At 40.8% G+C, this 19,858-nt stretch overlaps 1 pseudogene across 1 annotated transcript; it reads left to right on the top strand.

Annotated features, from left to right (window-relative positions):
• Window positions 1–6,670: 6,670 nt before the first annotated feature.
• LOC308690372 (arrestin domain-containing protein 3-like) lies at window positions 6,671–19,560 on the top strand (annotated as a pseudogene). The gene is made up of 7 exons: window positions 6,671–6,935; window positions 7,217–7,258; window positions 7,437–7,497; window positions 14,180–14,327; window positions 14,535–14,631; window positions 14,981–15,237; window positions 19,228–19,560. The product of its transcript is annotated as an arrestin domain-containing protein 3-like (transcript).
• The last annotated feature ends 298 nt before the right edge of the window (window positions 19,561–19,858 follow it).

Raw genomic sequence — 19,858 nt, 5'->3', positions numbered from 1 at the left:
CATAGCGTCATTCTGACGTAGTGTAGAGTTCCCTTTCGAAAGGGAACTGGAATACAGATAATAAGGGGCGGCATTTACACTCACCTAAAGGATTATTATGAACACCATAGTAATACTGTGTTTGACCCCCTTTCGCCTTCAGAACTGCCTTAATTTTATGTGGCATTGATTCAACAAGGTGCTGAAAGCATTCTTTAGAAATGTTGGCCCATATTGATAGGATAGCATCTTGCAATTGATGGAGATTTGTGGGATGCACATCCAGGGCACGAAGCTCCCGTTCCACCACATCCCAAAGATGCTCTATTGGGTTGAGATCTGGTGACTGTGGGGGCCATTTTAGTACAGTGAACTCATTGTCATGTTCAAGAAACCAATTTGAAATGTTTCGAGCTTTGTGACATGGTGCATTATCCTGCTGGAAGTAGCCATCAGAGGATGGGTACATGGTGGTCATAAAGGGATGGACATGGTCAGAAACAATGCTCAGGTAGGCCGTGGCATTTAAACGATGCCCAATTGGCACTAAGGGGCCTAAAGTGTGCCAAGAAAACATCCCCCACACCATTACACCACCACCACCAGCCTGCACAGTGGTAACAAGGCATGATGGATCCATGTTCTCATTCTGTTTACGCCAAATTCTGACTCTACCATCTGAATGTCTCAACAGAAATCGAGACTCATCAGACCAGGCAACATTTTTCCAGTCTTCAACTGTCCAATTTTGGTGAGCTCGTGCAAATTGTAGCCTCTTTTTCCTATTTGTAGTGGAGATGAGTGGTACCCGGTGGGGTCTTCTGCTGTTGTAGCCCATCCGCCTCAAGGTTGTGCGTGTTGTGGCTTTGTTATGCCTCTGTAAAAGAGGAAATGGACAATAAAACAAGGATGCGATGCAGCTTCTGTCCAGTCCAATGTTATAATGGATTTACCATGAACAACATAGTAACATATTTACTCAGTATCACAATTACATGTTATTTACCATTTCGCACAACATAATGTCTCTCTAAGAAACTTCACAATTTGGAGAAATATCAGCTGGTCAGTTATAACTCTATATTAATAAAATGAATCAACCTTTAAAGTAAGTTACCAAAAATATCAAAATGTGTTTACAGCATCTTAAAACAGTATTATTTAAACAAAAATAGATTTGAATTTACTTTTAGAACAATAAACAGCATAAAATATATTCTGTAATGCTATACTGCTGTTTTATAGTTATTAATTCAGAATACACTTGACATTTTACCCTCAGTAGTAGCATTGTGCTTACACATAAACTATGTTGCTTCTTTACATTAAAAACTCACTTTTCTTAAACCTATACAATAGCACTTTTACCTTATCCGTATGATCTAAAACAAATACGCACAGAGAAAATGCCTGCGGTGTTCCATTACCGTCACGCTTTAACCTCGATTCACGTGCTACAACATGTGCTACAGTACACAGCTAGCACGCAGGCTACACTAGAGCAACACTTCAGACTGCTAAATGCACATGAATCATTACAATCACTAACATTTACTTCCCGCATGTTCCTTACATTACTAAACACATCTATAAATCATTCAAACACAATACAACCCTCGTTCATACCTGTAAAAGAGGAAATGGACAATAAAACACGGATGCGATACAGCTTCTGTCCAGTCCAATGTAATAATGGACGAACGTCAGCTGCGCGCTCCGTACACAGGCTGAACAAGGCATTATTAATCGTTAACAGATCCTCACTGAACAAGGCATTAGCGATCAATCACAAACTGGTACTTAAACTTAAAGTGAAACTTATGTAAACAAGCAAACATATTGTAATTTAAATGTTATACAATAAAACAGCATTTTAAACACAGATTGTCTTGTCTTTTATCTTATTAATCTCTTTAGCCTCTTTTACCCAAAGAGCAATGGATTACTGATCTACAACTTATAAGTGTATTTTAACTTTCTCCTTTTTATGGACCATTTTAAGTATATTTTAAATTGTATCAACTCATTCAATGACATGCAATGTATGAGTATGACACCATTTTTATCATCCTTACAGCTTCACAAATGCTTTGCTGCATACCTCGGTTGTAACGAGTGGTTATTTCAGTCAAAGTTGCTCTTCTATCAGCTTGAATCAGTCGGCCCATTCTCATCTGACCTCTAGCATCAACAAGGCATTTTCGCCCACAGGACTGCCGCATACTGGATGTTTTTCCCTTTTCACACCATTCTTTGTAAACCCTAGAAATGGTTGTGCGTGAAAATCCCAGTAACTGAGCAGATTGTGAAATACTCCATGAAACAACCATGCCATGCTCAAAATAGCTTAAATCACCTTTCTTTCACATTCTGACATTCAGTTTGGAGTTCAGGAGATTGTCTTGACCAGGACCACACCCCTAAATGCATTGAAACAACTGCCATGTGATTGGTTGATTAGATAATTGCATTAATGAGAAATTGAACAGGTGTTCCTAATAATCCTTTAGGTGAGTGTATATACTATTAAAAAAATGGTAGGTAAGAAATGTATAAATGGTAGAAATAAGAAAGAAGAGGTTATAATGACTAGGATGAGACTTGGACACTCAAGACTGAACGCATCGCTCTTTATAATTGGAGTTCATGAGACTGGTTTATGTGAGAATTGTGAGGAGAAAGAAACAGTAGATGAGGAAAGGAAGGAGTTGATATCATATTTAAACGAAAGAGGGAAGGTTAATAAGGATTTGGTATATTTGTTAGGTTATGATTTTAATAGAGATAGAGTAGGATACAGAATGTTAATTGAATACATAAATACGACAGGATTAAGTGAAACGATTTAATATAGAATAAGGATGCTTTGGTCTATTCCAGATTTCATAGGCCGGTCTGGAGGAGCTGAACACGCAGCGCCAGATCAGATATGGGAGATGGAATGAGATGGAGCATCAAATAATTATATATAAGGATTGATATGTGAGGCAGAGGCAAGTGAGAATGAAAAAAGAAAAGAAAAAAAAGAAAAGGAAAAACTGATCATAAGAAATCATGACTGCATAACAGCAAAAGTAGGTGGTGGCTGAGAATGCAAAGCGCCAAAAAACGAAAGAAGAAGAAGAAGAACAGTGTGAGGGCTAAGTCTATATTTCTTTTTTTATTTACTACTACCGAAGAGCACGACACTCGAAACCTGCTCAAGGGTTTCGCGCTATTTTTTTATCTGAATACGAAGCAGTCACGTGACTTTGTGTGGAAACGAAGCTTCGGACGTCACAGGATATGGAGTCAAAATAATGCCACATAGTTTTGCAAAAGAATAAAGTATCGCAAAAGAAAATAAAGTTTTGCAAAACAAAAATAAAGTTTTGAGCAAAGAAAAAATGTTTTGCTCACAAAAATAAAGAATGGCAAAGGGGAAAAAAAGATAAAAAAAAAAAGATTTGCAAAATTAAATAAAGTACTGCAAAAAGAAAGATATAATTAATTGCAAAAATCAATGACAGCTGCAATCCTGTTTTATCTCTGCAACATATTTTCCATACTCACACCTACTAAGTTATTTGCAACGCTGCTTTTATTCTGCGTTTCAGTCAAGCGTGTGCTCGCAATACCGTTTTCCCTTTGCGCTTCACTTTTCTCTGCGTTTCTCTTCATGGCGCTGTTTTAACGTGGGGGTGGAGTCAAGAACACTTTCTTTTTGCAGTACTTTATTTTCTTTTGCAAATCTTTTTATATATATATATATATATATATATACACTGTATATATATATATATATATATATATATATATATATATATATATATATATATATATATATATATATATACAGTGAGGAAAATAAGTATTTGAACACCCTGCTATTTTGCAAGTTCTCCCACTTGGAAATCATGGAGGGGTCTGAAATTGTCATCGTAGGTGCATGTCCACTGTGAGAGACATAATCTAGAAAAAAAAATCCAGAAGTCACAATGTATGATTTTTTAACAATTTATTTATATGATACAGCTGCAAATAAGTATTTGAACACCTGTCTATCAGCTAGAATTCTGACCCTCAAAGACCTTTTAGTCTGCCTTTAAAATGTCCACCTCTACTCCATTTATTATCCTAAATTAGATGCACCTGTTTGAGGTCGTTAGCTGCATAAAGACACCTGTCCACCCCATACAATCAGTAATAATCCAACTACTAACATGGCCAAGACCAAAGAGCTGTCCAAAGTCACTAGAGACAAAATTGGGCTACGGGGAAATTGCCAAGCAGCTTGGTGAAAAAAGGTCCACTGTTGGAGCAATCATTAGAAAATGGAAGAAGCTAAACATGACTGTCAATCTCCCTCGGACTGGGGCTCCATGCAAGTTCTCACCTCGTGGGGTCTCAATGATCCTAAGAAAGGTGGGAAATCAGCCCAGACCTACACGGGAGGAGCTGGTCAATGACCTGAAAAGAGCTGGGACCACCGTTTCCAAGGTTACTGTTGGTAATACACTAAGACATCATGGTTTGAAATCATGCATGGCACAGAAGGTTCCCCTGCTTAAACCAGCACATGTCAAGGCCCGTCTTAAGTTTGCCAATGACCATTTGGATGAACCAGAGGAGTCATGGGAGAAAGTCATGTGGTCAGATGAGACCAAAATAGAACTTTTTGGTCATAATTCCACTAAACGTGTTTGGAGGAAGAAGAAAGATGAGTACCATCCCAAGAACACCATCTCTACTGTGAAGCATGGGGGTGGTAGCATCATGCTTTGGGGGTGTTTTTCTGCACATGGGACAGGGCGACTGCACTGTATTAAGGAGAGGATGACCGGGGCCATGTATTGCGAGATTTTGGGGAACAACCTCCTTCCCTCAGTTAGAGCATTGAAGATGGGTCGAGGCTGGGTCTTCCAACATGACAATGACCCGAAGCACACAGCCAGGATAACCAAGGAGTGGCTCTGTAAGAAGCATATCAAGGTTATGGCATGGCCTAGCCAGTCTCCAGACCTAAACCCAATAGAGAATCTTTGGAGGGAGCTCAAACTCTGTGTTTCTCAGCGACAGCCCAGAAACCTGACTGATCTAGAGAAGATCTGTGTGGAGGAGTGGGCCAAAATCCCTCCTGCAGTGTGTGCAAACTTGGTGAAAAACTACAGGAAACGTTTGACCTCTGTAATTGCAAACAAAGGCTACTGTACCAAATATTAACATTGATTTTCTCAGGTGTTCAAATACTTATTTGTAGCTGTATGAAACAAATAAATAGTTAAAAAATCATACATTGTGATTTCTGGATTTTTTTTTTTTAGATTATGTCTCTCACAGTGGACATGCACCTACGATGACAATTTCAGTGGGAGAACTTGCAAAATAGCAGGGTGTTCAAATACTTATTTTCCTCACTGTATATACATATACTTTTTTTCCCCTTTGCCATTCTTTATTTTTGTGAGCAAAAAATGTTTTCTATGCTCAAAACTTTATTTTTGTTTTGCAAAACTTTATTTTCTTTTGCGATACTTTATTCTTTTGCAAAACTATGTGGCATTATTTTGACTCCATAACAGAACATGTGGCTATGTGTTGTTATGGCAATACGAATCAAGCTCCGATACACTGCTTCAATGTGTGATGTTTTTTTTTGTTTTGTTTTTTTATACAAGCTTCAAAGCCTCGGTGCCGAACGTCACATCACTAGTTGTCACTGCTAGGTTGACGAAAATGGGTTGAACATAACGAAAGGAACATAACGAAACTAGTGTAGTAGTCGGATATAGGTGGTATATGCCTAAGGTGTAGTGCGGAATACGCCAGAATTCCAAAGAAGAAGAAGGATATCAGTCGTCTTCTTTTGATTTCTGGCGCATAGTAGGGGAGACCGGGGACAGTTGCAACACTTTTTGCATTTCTCTCAATTACTCAGAGACTATTTGGACTAGACCAACCAAATTTGTATATATTAAACTTGCATCTGTCTGCTAATTATCCATACCATTTAAAGATGATTATATATGACATATCGTTCACAGTATTTATTTGAATGGAAGAAGCCAGATGTTGCAACTGACCCCGACCCAGGGGACAGTTGCAACACAACCCAGGGACGGTTGCAACATGTTAAAAATACCTTAAATTTCATTAATTAACTTAAGCCTTTTGTCTCAATGAGCATAGAATTCTGAAAATATTAACTGTTTTAGGCCTACTATAATATTATAGTATTATTAATTTCAATAATATTATTGTAGCCTATTATTTATTTATTTAGTCATATTTATCAAATAACAGTTATTGAGTTTTGTTTGTTCATGTGTAGAACATAGGCCTACATAGATTCAGTGTGCAGGTGTTACAGATGCTATTCAGTCTCTCCATATTTCAGTGTCAGACAGGAAGAATTGAACAATTTGCAATGCAACAAACTTTTATTAAACATGCAATTTATAACTTGTTGCAACCGTCTAAGTGTGCAGTATGAGTGTCATCACTCTAGCTTGTTTCTGATTAGAGAAAAATGACTTGTTGCAACCATCCCCATGTTGCAAATGTCCCCGGACTCCCCTATGTTATGCAAAATTCAAAGCTAATCAGGCAATATAAGAAGCGTCACGCCCTCAACTCCTGCTAACGCTTCACCTACGAGAACGAGAAGACGAGACCGCTTGCTGTGTGTATAGTATACATACATAATAATACAATGTCAAGATCCATCAAAGAGCTTATTCTCCATTACGACCCCATTAATGAAAGCAATATTTTTACTAGTGGGGACATTGTGGAGGGGCGAGTTGTTTTGGAAGTGACCAAAGAAATAAAGGTGGATACGTTTTTTTTGAAGTTCACGGGAGATGCGGATGTCTGCTGGACTGAAAATTCAGGCAAAGACGAAATAACGTCCTACAGCGACCATGAGAGATACTTCAAACTAAAGCAATACTTCATTCAAGAGAGCTCGAAAAAAGGTAAGTTGCACAAAATTTTAAATATTTATTATAAGTAGTTGTAGTAGTAGGCTACTTGTAGTAGCCTATGTGTGTATCATTTAATTATATAATAATTTAATGGCAAAATAAATGCTCATAGTGAACTTACAAATCAAAGTAGGAGCAGTTACTCTCTCTCTCTCTCTCTCTCTCTCTCTCTCTCTCTCTCTCTCTCTCTCTCTCTCTCTCTGGGTGTGTGTGTGTGATAAGATTGGGAAATAATAACTGACTTCCTCTATTTCTTACTGTGATGTCTAAAGGGCAAAGTGAAGTGAACACCACTATTGTAAGTGGAGAGACTTGTAAGTGATGAGTTTTCATATACATTGCACTAATATATAAATTACATTAAAAGTAAATGACATAAAAGTTGCAGGAAACCTGAAAAGATTGTTTGCTGACATTTGACTAATTATGCTTGTTGAAACAGAAACACACAACACTCTTTTAACTCATACTAACATGCCTTCTGTTTCACAGATGGACCAGTGATTAGACCAGGAAGTCATGTTTTTCCATTCAGTTTTCAGCTTCCTCAACAGTGAGTGATAAAACACAATCTATGGTACTTTAATGGTAGTTGTTCTTTATTGTGTAAATATGTGAACAGTTAAAAAAATAATAAACACAATGTAAAGAAGAACATAAAGAATATAAATATTAAAGGTCATTCCGTGCCAAATCAACCAACTTTCAGAAACTTTCCCAGCTTAAAATTTTGATTTGGTTAGTATTTTTTTTTTTCTGAAGAAAGACAAACAAATACAGGGTTCCCAATCTTCCTGAAAGTACTTTAACTAACTTTTGTTAGAGTAGCATGGTGCTATTTAAAAAATTGGCCGTTATGCGCTGCAAAAGCAAGAATGAAGCGACTGATGAAGGAGCGCCGTGAGCGCATGGATCGTGATGCGAGCTCTGCATGATAAACCTGTGAGAAGCATGGAGCTGTTTAACTCAGTCAGTGCCAGGGAAATGAAGAAATCATTTCATATTTAAATACTTTTGATGCCGCTTCTGTGTCACCTCTGCACTGCAAAGATGGATTTTGTTAATAATGATTTCATTTGATTGGGAACTGACCTATACTGTTATTATTCCAATTGAATATAATTTGAAAGTTAGAATTTGACATATAAGGCAATGCGATACATCTAATAAGTTTAGAAAAAATGCCCTTATATAAGGTAAAAAATGCCCCTGAAAATCAGTTTAATCAACTTAACCTAAACCAGCCATGGTACTAGCACAAAAACACACTCAGCTAAATATTTAATTATTGTTATCAACAAAACTTTGAACATATTGAGATATTATGTTTTGTCATTGCACACCTCTAATGTACAGTATTCATTTGTATTTCTTCAGGTCTTAAAAGGGTCTTAAAACGCCTTAAATTTTACTTTTAAAAAAAGTGCAGCAACCCTGCATATTCTCCCATATTTTAAAGGTCCCGTATTATGCCCCTTTTCACAAGATGTAAAATAAGTCTCTGATGTCCCCAGAGTGTGTATGTGAAGTTTCAGCTCAAAATACCCAACAGATCATTTTTTACAGCATGTTTAAATTGTCATTTTTTGGGGCTCAGAAAAATGCGCTGTTTTAGTGTGTGCCCTTTAAATGCAAATGAGCTGCTGCTGGACGACACAGGGGGCGGAGCTTCATGAGCTCGCGCACAGTCTCTCAGGACAATATTATCTCACGGAATGATGATAATATCAGAAACTCTCAGTAATGGTGTTCATTTTGAGTCGGACAATAATGCTTACAGAGTCAGAGTGCTGTATAGAGATGAAACAGGTATAGTTTAGTAGTTTAATTACGGTTATTATAACGTATTTGTCATCTGCTTGTATGTATCCATTATTTATTAATAGCCTACAAGTCTGCTGTCTGAATGATGATCAAACATATACTGATGAGTTTAATAAAGTTTATTGTACATCACACAAAAGATGAAACGGCAGTTTTACTTCAGAAAATCACCGTAAGAGCTGAGTAAACACAGTAAGTTATTAGAAGTGCGCAAGTACATAAACGAATTTCGGTAGAGTTGAGGGAGCATTCCTGTGGGCGGAGGTTAGTCAAAAAACTGTTCTAGTGACGTCATTAAAGAAGGAAGTAGAGGGATGTAGTCCAAACGGCCGTTCGCTGTAGTCAACTTCTGTTAAATAAAATATCTCGCTTGGCATTGAACTTTGAGCTTTATAATTTTACAGATATTATTTATACTCTAACAACAACATTACACACTAACTAAAGTTTGAAACATGGGATCACGAAGAACGGGACCTTTAATATATTTAATCAAGTAATGGTTCATGAAAAAGAAAACCAGTGTTAAATAATTAATTAAAGCAGGAAAGAGAAAGATACAAACTGCATCTCTGGTTCAAACCCACTCTCTCTCGTACACTGTACCAGCCCTCTCTCCTAATTGGATTTTATTGCAGTAATGATATACAGTAGGTCTTTGGAACTGTCCAGATTGTCAGTAACAAACACAGCTTTATTGTCTTCAAAGGTCAAAATAAAAGGTGCTTGAAAAAGTCCTTGAATCTGGTGTTCATGAATGAGTGGGAACCCTGTAAATAGTGTTGAAAGCCAAAATATGAAATATATAATCCACTATTTTGTAGAGGGGGTTAAAATTACACTTTTCACCTGAGATTTGGAGCCAGATTACAGGGGGTAAAAATGACTTTAGAAAGATGGCATCATTATTATTATTTTTTTACACAGAGATTGGTAGATCTATTAGTTAAATATGTTCAAGCTTTGTTACATTATATGCCAATTGTTCAAAAATGGGAAAAAGCTCTTGTGTTTTTTGCCCCAAGTTTGCATGCCTGTAACTCAACAAGTTTTAAAGATTTCTCAATATCCTTTTATATTTTGGTATTTATTTTGGTATCTTCATTTTAAAGGCCCCATATGGCACAATCCCAGAGATATGGAGATCGAAATGCGGCTCCATGAGTCAATTGGTTAATTGTGCACATTTTTAGTAAATCAAATGTGGGTCACCTTGCATACAGCTGATACTTTTTTCTTTTAAAGAGGAATATCTGAACAACCAATAATATTGAAATTAGAAATGTATCTAATTTTTTCTATCAACACAATTGCATGGAATATACATGTCTAAGTGCCAAAAATCCAAATCTGAAATGGTGGAAAGTTGAGGCACATTAACTTGCTCTCAAAATTGTATTTTTGAGAATCTATATGAATCATTTTCAGGGATATTTGGAAGATGGGATTTTGTTCATTTTAACAGCTTCTGAAACTACCAAGAGTTCAAATATGCAGTATCGTGTAACTACATGTTACCACATTACCATTTCAATATCTGGGATTGAACCATATATGGCCTTAAAATTGAAGATTCCATTGCTTCGGAAAAGTATTTGTATGGCACTCTAGACAAGTATGTTCTATGTAATTATGTTGAAACGAGATGCATTTCTAGTTTCAACATTATTTGTTGTTCAGATAATCCTCTTTAAGGGAACATATGGCAAGCCGTTTTAGCTTAAAGGGGGGGTGAAATGCTATTTCATGCATACTGAGTTTTTTACACTGTTAAAGAGTTGGATTCCCATGCTAAACATGGACAAAGTTTCAAAAATAAAGTTGTACGTTTGAAGGAGTATTTCTGTGGCAAAAATACTTCTTCCGGTTTGTCACAAGTTTCGGAAAGTTTTTTTCGAATATGGGCATGTGTGACGTCAGATGGGGCGGAATTTCCTTATATGGGTCCTAAGTGCACTTCTCCCGGAAGGGCGCGCGCGCACCCGTAGACCAGAGCGAGAGAGCGAAAGTAGTACGCCCATCAAAGCGCTGTGCTCGGCTTTAGGGAAGTATTTGCCGGATTTGCAGATCGTCTAATGCTTAAGGATGGAGCAGTCCCAACGATAAAGGTTCACGGTCGTGCGTTGGAACCGCAGGCGATGAGTAAAACTGCTTCAAATGTCTGTGTGTTGTTAGCTATCGGCGCGTAACCACAGCAAGTAAACAGTGAACAGCGCTCGTGATTCTTTAGCTCCGCCCACACAGCACGCCTCCAGCCGCTCGTTTTTTTTCCGGAAATACTCAGTACAGCCTATCTTTCTTTTATAAATATAATAAAACTAAAGACTTTTTGGAGATATGAAGGATGCAGTACTACTTTATAGGTACTCAAGATTAACATGAGATTGACTGAAACTGAGTGTTTCACCCCCCCTTTAAATTGTACCCAGCGTTACTCGTCGTAATTGTATTTTTACTAGTAAGAATTCAAATAGAGAGCTCTACAATTCAATTCTTACTAGTAGCAATTACAATTAGAGAGCTCTCTAATTCAATTATTATTAGTAACAATTACAATTAGAGAGCTCTACAATTCAATTATTACTAGTAACAATTACAATTAGAGAGCTCTCTAATTAAATTTTTACTAGTAAAAAATACGAATTAAAGATATGTATAATTGCAGAGCTCTGTAATTGAATTAAAGAGCTCTGCAATTGCATTCTTACTAGTAACAACTGAATTAGAGAGCTCTCCAACTCGTTTTAATAAATCGTGGACTCGAATTAACGAATTACAACGTGGCCACTATATAGTAAAACAAGGGAACAAATTAGTAAAACGTGCTGAGGTATTATTAATTCGTGGCCACGAAACAATATTCACCTGAATATTCACCAATTCACAAAAATATAGGTCTTTAGCATTCACTATTTAATTAATAGTACAGTATCAAACTGTTTTTCTTAAATGTGAAGATAGCTCTTCAGTGAAGGCCAGCTAGTGTTCTCGTACAGTTTTTTTATTCCTTTTGCAAAGAAATTGCCATTTTTTAATAAGCAGGAAAAATTTCCGACTTTAAACAAATACCCACTTAAATGCTTAGGATGTTTGCATTGTAAAAATGTACAGGGAGATTTAAAAACGGTGTCTGGCAATGTTTTCTCAGTCAAATCATAAAATTTCCTATTGATTCAATAGAACGCGTGAGCTCAGGAAATACCAATATGGCGGCGAGTTGCCTTCACTGTTTATGACGTCATGAGCTATCCAGTCATTCTAGATCAGTGGCTGGCATGGCTGGACTGGCCATTGGGCATACCGGCATTTTCCCGGTGGGCCGACGTGCTTTTTGGGCCGATACATCTCATACACATACATACTTTTTATTATTATTTTTTAATAATTTTTTAACGACCCATAAAATTTGTACATCGGCGGCCCATTCGTTTTGTTTTGTTTTGCTTAATTGGCGGCGCTGGGTTTGTGCCGGTGTAATGCATTGGTCAAAAAAAGTCAGTGTTAGTTTTTTTTGTTCTGATAGACCAGCCCATGAAACATGTAGATCAGCGGCCCATTGGCTCTTTTCTTGATTGACACTGGGCTGGCCCAATCATAACTTTAAACAAGTGAGTGAGCGTGCAGCAGTGTCAGTGTGTATCTGTCAAAATAGTCAGCGAGATGGAGAAGAAACGCAAGGAATGTGCAGAGAAATAGCGTGAAAAAATAGAACCAGGCCCTTAAAGCAGACACTGTAAACTGTGTCAAAATAATATGTTTTCTGACCTTCATCAGCTCCAGCAGCAGATGAGGATAGTGAGGAGGACAGGAGAGAGATGAGAGAGTGTAGAGTCCGCAGTAAGCAGAACTACTTTCAAAACACTTAGGCCATGTCATGAGTGTAGGAACCCATAACCCAGTTACAGATTATTTCCACATTTGCATAGTTGACGATTACCGCAATTCTCTAGAAATTTAATGAGAGGCGTTTGTAAACCATGTTTTCCGCCAAAATAAAAGCTTGATGGAGTTTGTGTCGAAATAAAAGATCATGTGCTTATCTCTTTCAAGTATAGAAATTGGTACAACACTAATTATGAAAGTTTCCTTTATTTTTTAGTGCATTTGTTCTACAAAATATGGCTATTACTGTCATTGGATTAATATTATAACTATTATTATGTAGTGTAATGTAAATAGACACTGTAACTAAAAGAGGTTTGAATTTTTCTTTGTTTAATTTGCACACTGAATATGGGTTGGAGCTTTTAATTTTGAACTCTCAAAGTGCACCAGATTGATGAATTTAACATTAAAATGCACAAAATTTTCTCTTGTATTGCTATGCCAATGCAGCTTATAGCTTGCTTCAGGATTCATCACTGTGTAGTATAGTTCAACTGTATTAATAAATGTCAAATTTTTACTTATTTCATCTGTTAACTCTCACTCGTTCCTATACTCACTCATTAGATGGCATTAGTGGTTTTAATGAATAGGAGTTGGTATGCATATAATTAAGGGCGTGCAAAGATGGGTGGTGTTTATGATCATATAGTGGGCCGGTCTGGGCCAAAATGCCCAGGCCGATTTTTTTGTCCCAGTCCAGCCCTGGTGGCTGGAACACTGTTTGTTATGTTTCGTGGTCCAGGTTGGGCCATTTTGTTTTTCTTGCTGTTTGTGGACCCTGGGCTGTCTACAGAGATCACGTTTTTTTTTTTTTTTTTTTCCAACAGTGTGTTTAGGGGACAGGCAGCTAGTGGATAATGAGGAGAAGTTTGCTGTATGTGACAAAAAATGTTTTGGCCTAAAAAACGCATGACCTCGCTTAGAGCACCTTTAAGATGTAATACTTGAGTTACAGGCATGCAAACTTGTGAAAAAACACAAGAAGTGCCTTTTCCCATTTTTGAACTGTCACTGTTGGCATATCATATCACAAATTTTGCTAAAGTAAACAGATTTTACAAATAGATCTACCAATCTTTATGTAAAAAATAAATGAATGATGCTGCCATTTTCCTAAAGTATTATGTATTATGTATTCATGAAATGTATTATTTTGGCTTTCTTCATCATTTATGTATTCCTTTCAACAGAAAAAAAAATTTATCAAAATAATTTTTTTTAGCCGGGGACCTCTGGTTGAGTTGACATCGAATGACCCTATAGGCAAAACTGACCCCATGCATCATCGTCTTCTGAAACAGCAGATGTCAGTCATATTCATGGCTCATTATTCTAGAATATTTAATTTAATAATATTCTGGATATGTTATGTGAAGTTAAATTTTTTTTTTTAAATTATATAAAAATTAAAACATCATACAGTTGCAATTGCTAAAGTGCACATAGGACCATATTATGCACTATAATAATGCTTGTCAGTCTTTTCTGAAAACCAAAATTTGTTTATTTTACCTTCATTTCAGAAACATGCCTGCATCTTTTAAAGGACAGCATGGCTCGGTTAAGTATGTGTTGATGGTGAAGCTGAAGAGGTCTTGGAAGCCATCATCTTCTACATCTACGGAAATATCCTTTTTGCCCAGGAATGATGGGACCAATGATCATTTACTGGTATGAATTATAATACCATGTTTGACTCTTTGGTGTTCATCTTTTGATAAATAGAGAGATTATGTAACTGCTTATACTGTTATCAGAACTCATGTAATGTGATTTAAACCACTTGCTTGTGACCTATAGCTTATAGAAAATTTTATGTAATTTTAGTTTACTTATTTTTTTTTTATGTTTTTTGTTTTTGTATACATATATATACAGCAACCACAATATGGCACAGCAGACAAGAAGATGAAACTTTTTGGCTCAGGAAAAATGTCAATGACAGTAACAGCTGACAAAACTGGCTATATGCAAGGTGATTATCTGTGTAGCTCTTAAGCAACTCAAAGCTGCATAAACTAAAGACACTAGCCTGTAATGCCAATGGCCGGGATTCCATCAACATATTTTTTATGCACATTTTGAGATATTGCATAAAAATTCTGGATGTACATATTTCTATTGATATTTATCTCCAATTTATCTGAATGTGACTACTTTGTTCTCCTAAACACACTAAATGAAAACAATGCTTTATCTGCCAATAGGTTTTACATAAATTAAATTTGCAACCTGGATGGAAAACCCTGCCATAGTAATTTTGTATTTGTTTTCCTTTGTTGATAAATGTATCTAATTCCTTATAATTCCTTACATTGCTGCAGGTGAAACAATCAGAGTTTCTGTTGATATTGACAACTCTTCATCTCGTGACGTCAAGCTAAAGTACAGCCTCAAGCAGAAACAGACCTTCATTGCTGGCAGCAGAACTAATAAAGGACTTAAGTATATAGTCAAAGAAACTAAAGATCGCATCCCATCTGGAGAAAAGACAAAATCCATAGTGGACATAAACCTTCCACGTGACCTGACTGTCACCATTGAAAACTGCAGAATTATAAAAGTGCAGTATGATCTCAAGGTGCTATTTTATCTTCCTTAGTATTGCTATATTTAAAGTGACAGTTCACCTCCAAATTAAAATTTACTCACCCTCATGTCATTTTAAACCTGTACAAATTTCTTTTCTTTTTTGGAACACTAAAGAAGATATTTTGAAACCGTTTAAATATTCTTCAAATGTCAGAATATCTTCTTTTGTATTCTGCAGAAGAATCTACCCATCAAAATGGAAGTAGTAAATTCCTTTAATTGTCACAAATTTCTCAAATGCTTTCTAATTTGTGTGCTAAAAGAGACTATAACTGTCACGTATAACTAAAGAAAAACTAAAGGAGAGGACTCAAGTGCAGAAAGAATATTTATTAAATAAAAGAAACATGAAATGAAACAAAAACCCTCAAGGGGGAAAACATGAAATAACCAAAAATACAACTACAAAGCAACATACCGGGGTTTCACAGGAAAGCGGGAGACGTAAACAAGACAACGATCCGACACAGACTGCAAACACAAAGGAACTTATAAAAGGGACAAATCAGGCAGGTAATAAGGAACAACAGGTGGGGCAAATGAAACCAATAATGAGATAACAAGGAGGGTGGAGTCAAACAGTGACAGGAACACAAACACCACATGTGCTACACAAGACAGGACAGGCATGTGACATTACCCCCTCCTTAAGGAGCGGCTACCAGACGCTCCACAAGGGACGGGAGGGACAGACCAGGGCGGGACGGGAGGGACAGACCAGGGCGGGACGGGAGGGACAGACCAGGGCGGGACGGGAGGGACAGACCAGGGCGGGATGGGAGGGACAGACCAGGGCGGGACAGACCAGGGCGGGACAGGGGGAACAGGAAAGACAGACCAGGGTGGGACAGGGGAAACAGGAAAGACAGACCAGGGGGGGACAGGGGGAACAGGAAAGACAGACCAGGGTGGGACAGGGGGAACAAAAGAGACAGACCAGGGTGGGGCAGGGAAAATGAACAGTTCTGGAGGCCAGGGTGGAGCCGAGAGTCCATCGGACGGCCAGGGCGGAACAGAGAGTCCATCGGGCGGCCAGGGCGGAGAAGACCCCTCGGGCGGCCAGGGCGGAGAAGACCCCTCGGGCGGCCAGGGCGGAGAAGACCCCTCGGGCGGCCAGGGCGGAGAAGACCCCTCGGGCGGCCAGGGCGGAGAAGACCCCTCGGGCGGCCAGGGCGGAGAAGACCCCTCGGGCGGCCAGGGCGGAGAAGACCCCTCGGGCGGCCAGGGCGGAGAAGACCCCTCGGGCGGCCAGGGCGGAGAAGACCCCTCGGGCGGCCAGGGCGGAGACGACCCCTCGGGCGGCCAGGGCGGAGACGACCCCTCGGGCGGCCAGGGCGGAGACTTTCCCTCGGGCGGCCACGGCGGAGACGACCCCTCGGGCGGCCACGGCGGAGACGACCCCTCGGGCGGCCAGGGCTCAGGCACAGGAACTGGCACCACCGGCTCGGGCACTGGAACTGGCACCACCGGCTCGGGCACTGGAACTGGCACCACCGTCTCGGGCACTGGAACTGGCACCACCGGCTCGGGCACTGGAACTGGCACCACCGGCTCGGGCACTGGAACTGGCACCAACGGCTCGGGCACTGGAACTGGCACCAACGGCTCGGGCACTGGAACTGGCACCAACGGCTCGGGCACTGGAACTGGCAGCACTGGCTCGGGCACTGGAACTGGCACTGGAACTGGCACCACCGGCTCGGGCACTGGAACTGGCCCCACCGGCCCAGGAACAGACATAGACACAGGAACAGGCTCAGGAACAGGCTCAGGAACAGGCTCAGGAACAGGCTCAGGAACAGGCTCAGGAACAGGCTCAGGAACAGGCTCAGGAACAGGCTCAGGAACAGGCTCAGGAACAGGCTCAGGAACAGGCTCAGGAACAGACACTGGCTCCGGCTCAGGAACAGACACTGGCTCCGGCTCAGGAACAGACACTGGCTCCGGCTCAGGAACAGACACTGGCTCCGGCTCAGGAACAGACACTGGCTCCGGCTCAGGAACAGACACTGGCTCCGGCTCAGGAACAGACACTGGCTCCGGCTCAGGAACAGACACTGGCTCCGGCTCAGGAACAGACACTGGCTCCGGCTCAGGAACAGACACTGGCTCCGGCTCAGGAACAGACACTGGCTCCGGCTCAGGAACAGACACTGGCTCCGGCTCAGGAACAGACACTGGCTCCGGCTCAGGAACAGACACTGGCTCCGGCTCAGGAACAGACACTGGCTCCGGCTCAGGAACAGGAACAGACATCACCGGCTCAGGAACAGACACCGCCGGCCCAGGAACAGACACCGCCGGCTCAGGAACAGACACCGCCGGCTCAGGAACAGACACCACCGGCTCAAGTGTGTGCGTAGCCCACACACACCACATGGCTGTGGCCATAATGGCCAGTGTCGCGGTCACTGAGGGCTCAGGAACAGACACCACCGGCTCAGATACAGGCTCGACGGCGGCCATCTTGTCAGGGGACTCAGGCTCGACAGGCGTGACGTGAACAGGCTCGGCGGCGGCAATCTTGTCCGAAGACATAGGCTCGACGGCGGCCATCTTGTCAGGGGACACAGGCTCGGCAGGCATGACGTGAACAGGCTCGGCGGCAGCGACGACCATCTTGTCCGAAGACATAGGCTCAGGAACAGTCTCTGGCTGGGCAGACGTGACGTTAACAGTCTCTGGCTGGGCAGACGTGACGTGAACAGTCTCTGGCTGGGCAGACGTGACGTGAACAGTCTCTGGCTGGGCAGACGTGACGTGAACAGTCTCTGGCTGGGCAGACGTGACGTGAACAGTCTCTGGCTGGGCAGACGTGACGTGAACAGTCTCTGGCTGGGCAGACGTGACGTGAACAGTCTCTGGCTGGGCAGACGTGACGGATCGCTGAGGTGGTGCAGGCAGTGCGAGCAGGATCACCGGAACAGGGACCACCGGAACAGGGACCACCGGAACAGGGACCACCGGAACAGGGACCACCGGAACAGGGACCACCGGAACAGGGACCACCGGAACAGTCACGGAGGGAGTCTTCCTCTTCCTCCTCCGTTTCGAGACCACTGGAACTGGGGCCACTGGACTCGGGACCACCGGAACTGGGACCACTGGACTCGGGACCACCGGCACTGAGGCCACCGGAACTGGGACCCTCTTCCTGGCCTCTCGCTCCTGCAAGCGAGCGAGACCCTCCACCATAGCCTCAAACGTACAGCAATCATACGCCCTCCTGAGAACCCAGTCCATGGGCTCATTGAGTGCGTAAAAGAAGAGGTCCTTTAGAGGCCCGTCATTAAGTTTTAAACCCTCCGCCGCTCCAAGGAATTCACCCGCGAACTTCCTCAGGTCAGCCCCTTGTTGGCGGAGGGCACTTAGTGTCTGAAAACGAATAATGCGATCGTAGTGGGGGCACGAGACAGGAGGGCCTGGTGGGTGTCGTGAATCTTTCTGCTGAGTCCTTAACATGGTCGGATCGTTCTGTCACGTATAACTAAAGAAAAACTAAAGGAGAGGACTCAAGTGCAGAAAGAATATTTATTAAATAAAAGAAACATGAAATGAAACAAAAACCCTCAAGGGGGAAAACATGAAATAACCAAAAATACAACTACAAAGCAACATACCGGGGTTTCACAGGAAAGCGGGAGACGTAAACAAGACAACGATCCGACACAGACTGCAAACACAAAGGAACTTATAAAAGGGACAAATCAGGCAGGTAATAAGGAACAACAGGTGGGGCAAATGAAACCAATAATGAGATAACAAGGAGGGTGGAGTCAAACAGTGACAGGAACACAAACACCACATGTGCTACACAAGACAGGACAGGCATGTGACAATAACAACATTGATTTTACAGCATACAATACTTTCTTACAAAGAGAAAAGCAAAAATAAATAATTTGTTTTCTCTCCTTTGTAACTTCAACACATAGTTTCACAGTTTGCTTGAACTATTCTGTACATGGTTATCTTTCAGGTCTATCTGGATGTGTCTTTTGCCTTCGATCCAGAAGTCATATTCCCTGTGGTTATTCTTCCAGCTGACCAACAATGACAAGGCCCACCTGGGGGATTCCAGCCATATCCGCCGCCTCAGCCTAACCTTGTGCCCTATTCTGGTGAACAACCACCTCCATATGCAGAACTTTACCCCAATCTGAATGACCCTTCAGCGCTGCCCTATCCAGGAGCTGCTGCAGGGCTTTACCCAAATCCAAATGCCATGCTGCCTGTTTTCTATCCGACTCAATCTGCACCAGTTTATGATCCAAATCAAAGCACTAAAGAATCCTCTCCTAATGTGCCTTAGTCTTCTTCACCAGAAAAACTTCTGACTACAACTTCTAATGTAAATTATAACTTCATGGTTTTATCTGCATGAATTCAAGCTTGGTGCCTATTATTGTGCCTCTTTAAACTTAGGACTGTTCTTAATTTTACAAGGAATGTACAGTATAAGCTGCAGTTTTTGAGATGTCAGGTTTATTTGGCCTTTGTAGTTGTAAGGCCCGGCTCGATCGGCCCAATGGAGGCATCCGGTCAGCGGGTGAAGGTCTTTTCTCGTGGCAAAGTAATTTGATTAAATGAAATACATTTTCTCTTATGTA

The sequence above is a fragment of the Scardinius erythrophthalmus genome, assembly GCF_964197995.2.
Source record: "Scardinius erythrophthalmus genome assembly, chromosome: 5".
In the NCBI taxonomy this organism is placed as follows: Eukaryota; Metazoa; Chordata; class Actinopteri; order Cypriniformes; family Leuciscidae; genus Scardinius; species Scardinius erythrophthalmus.
This window is presented reverse-complemented; position numbering and strand designations above follow the sequence as displayed.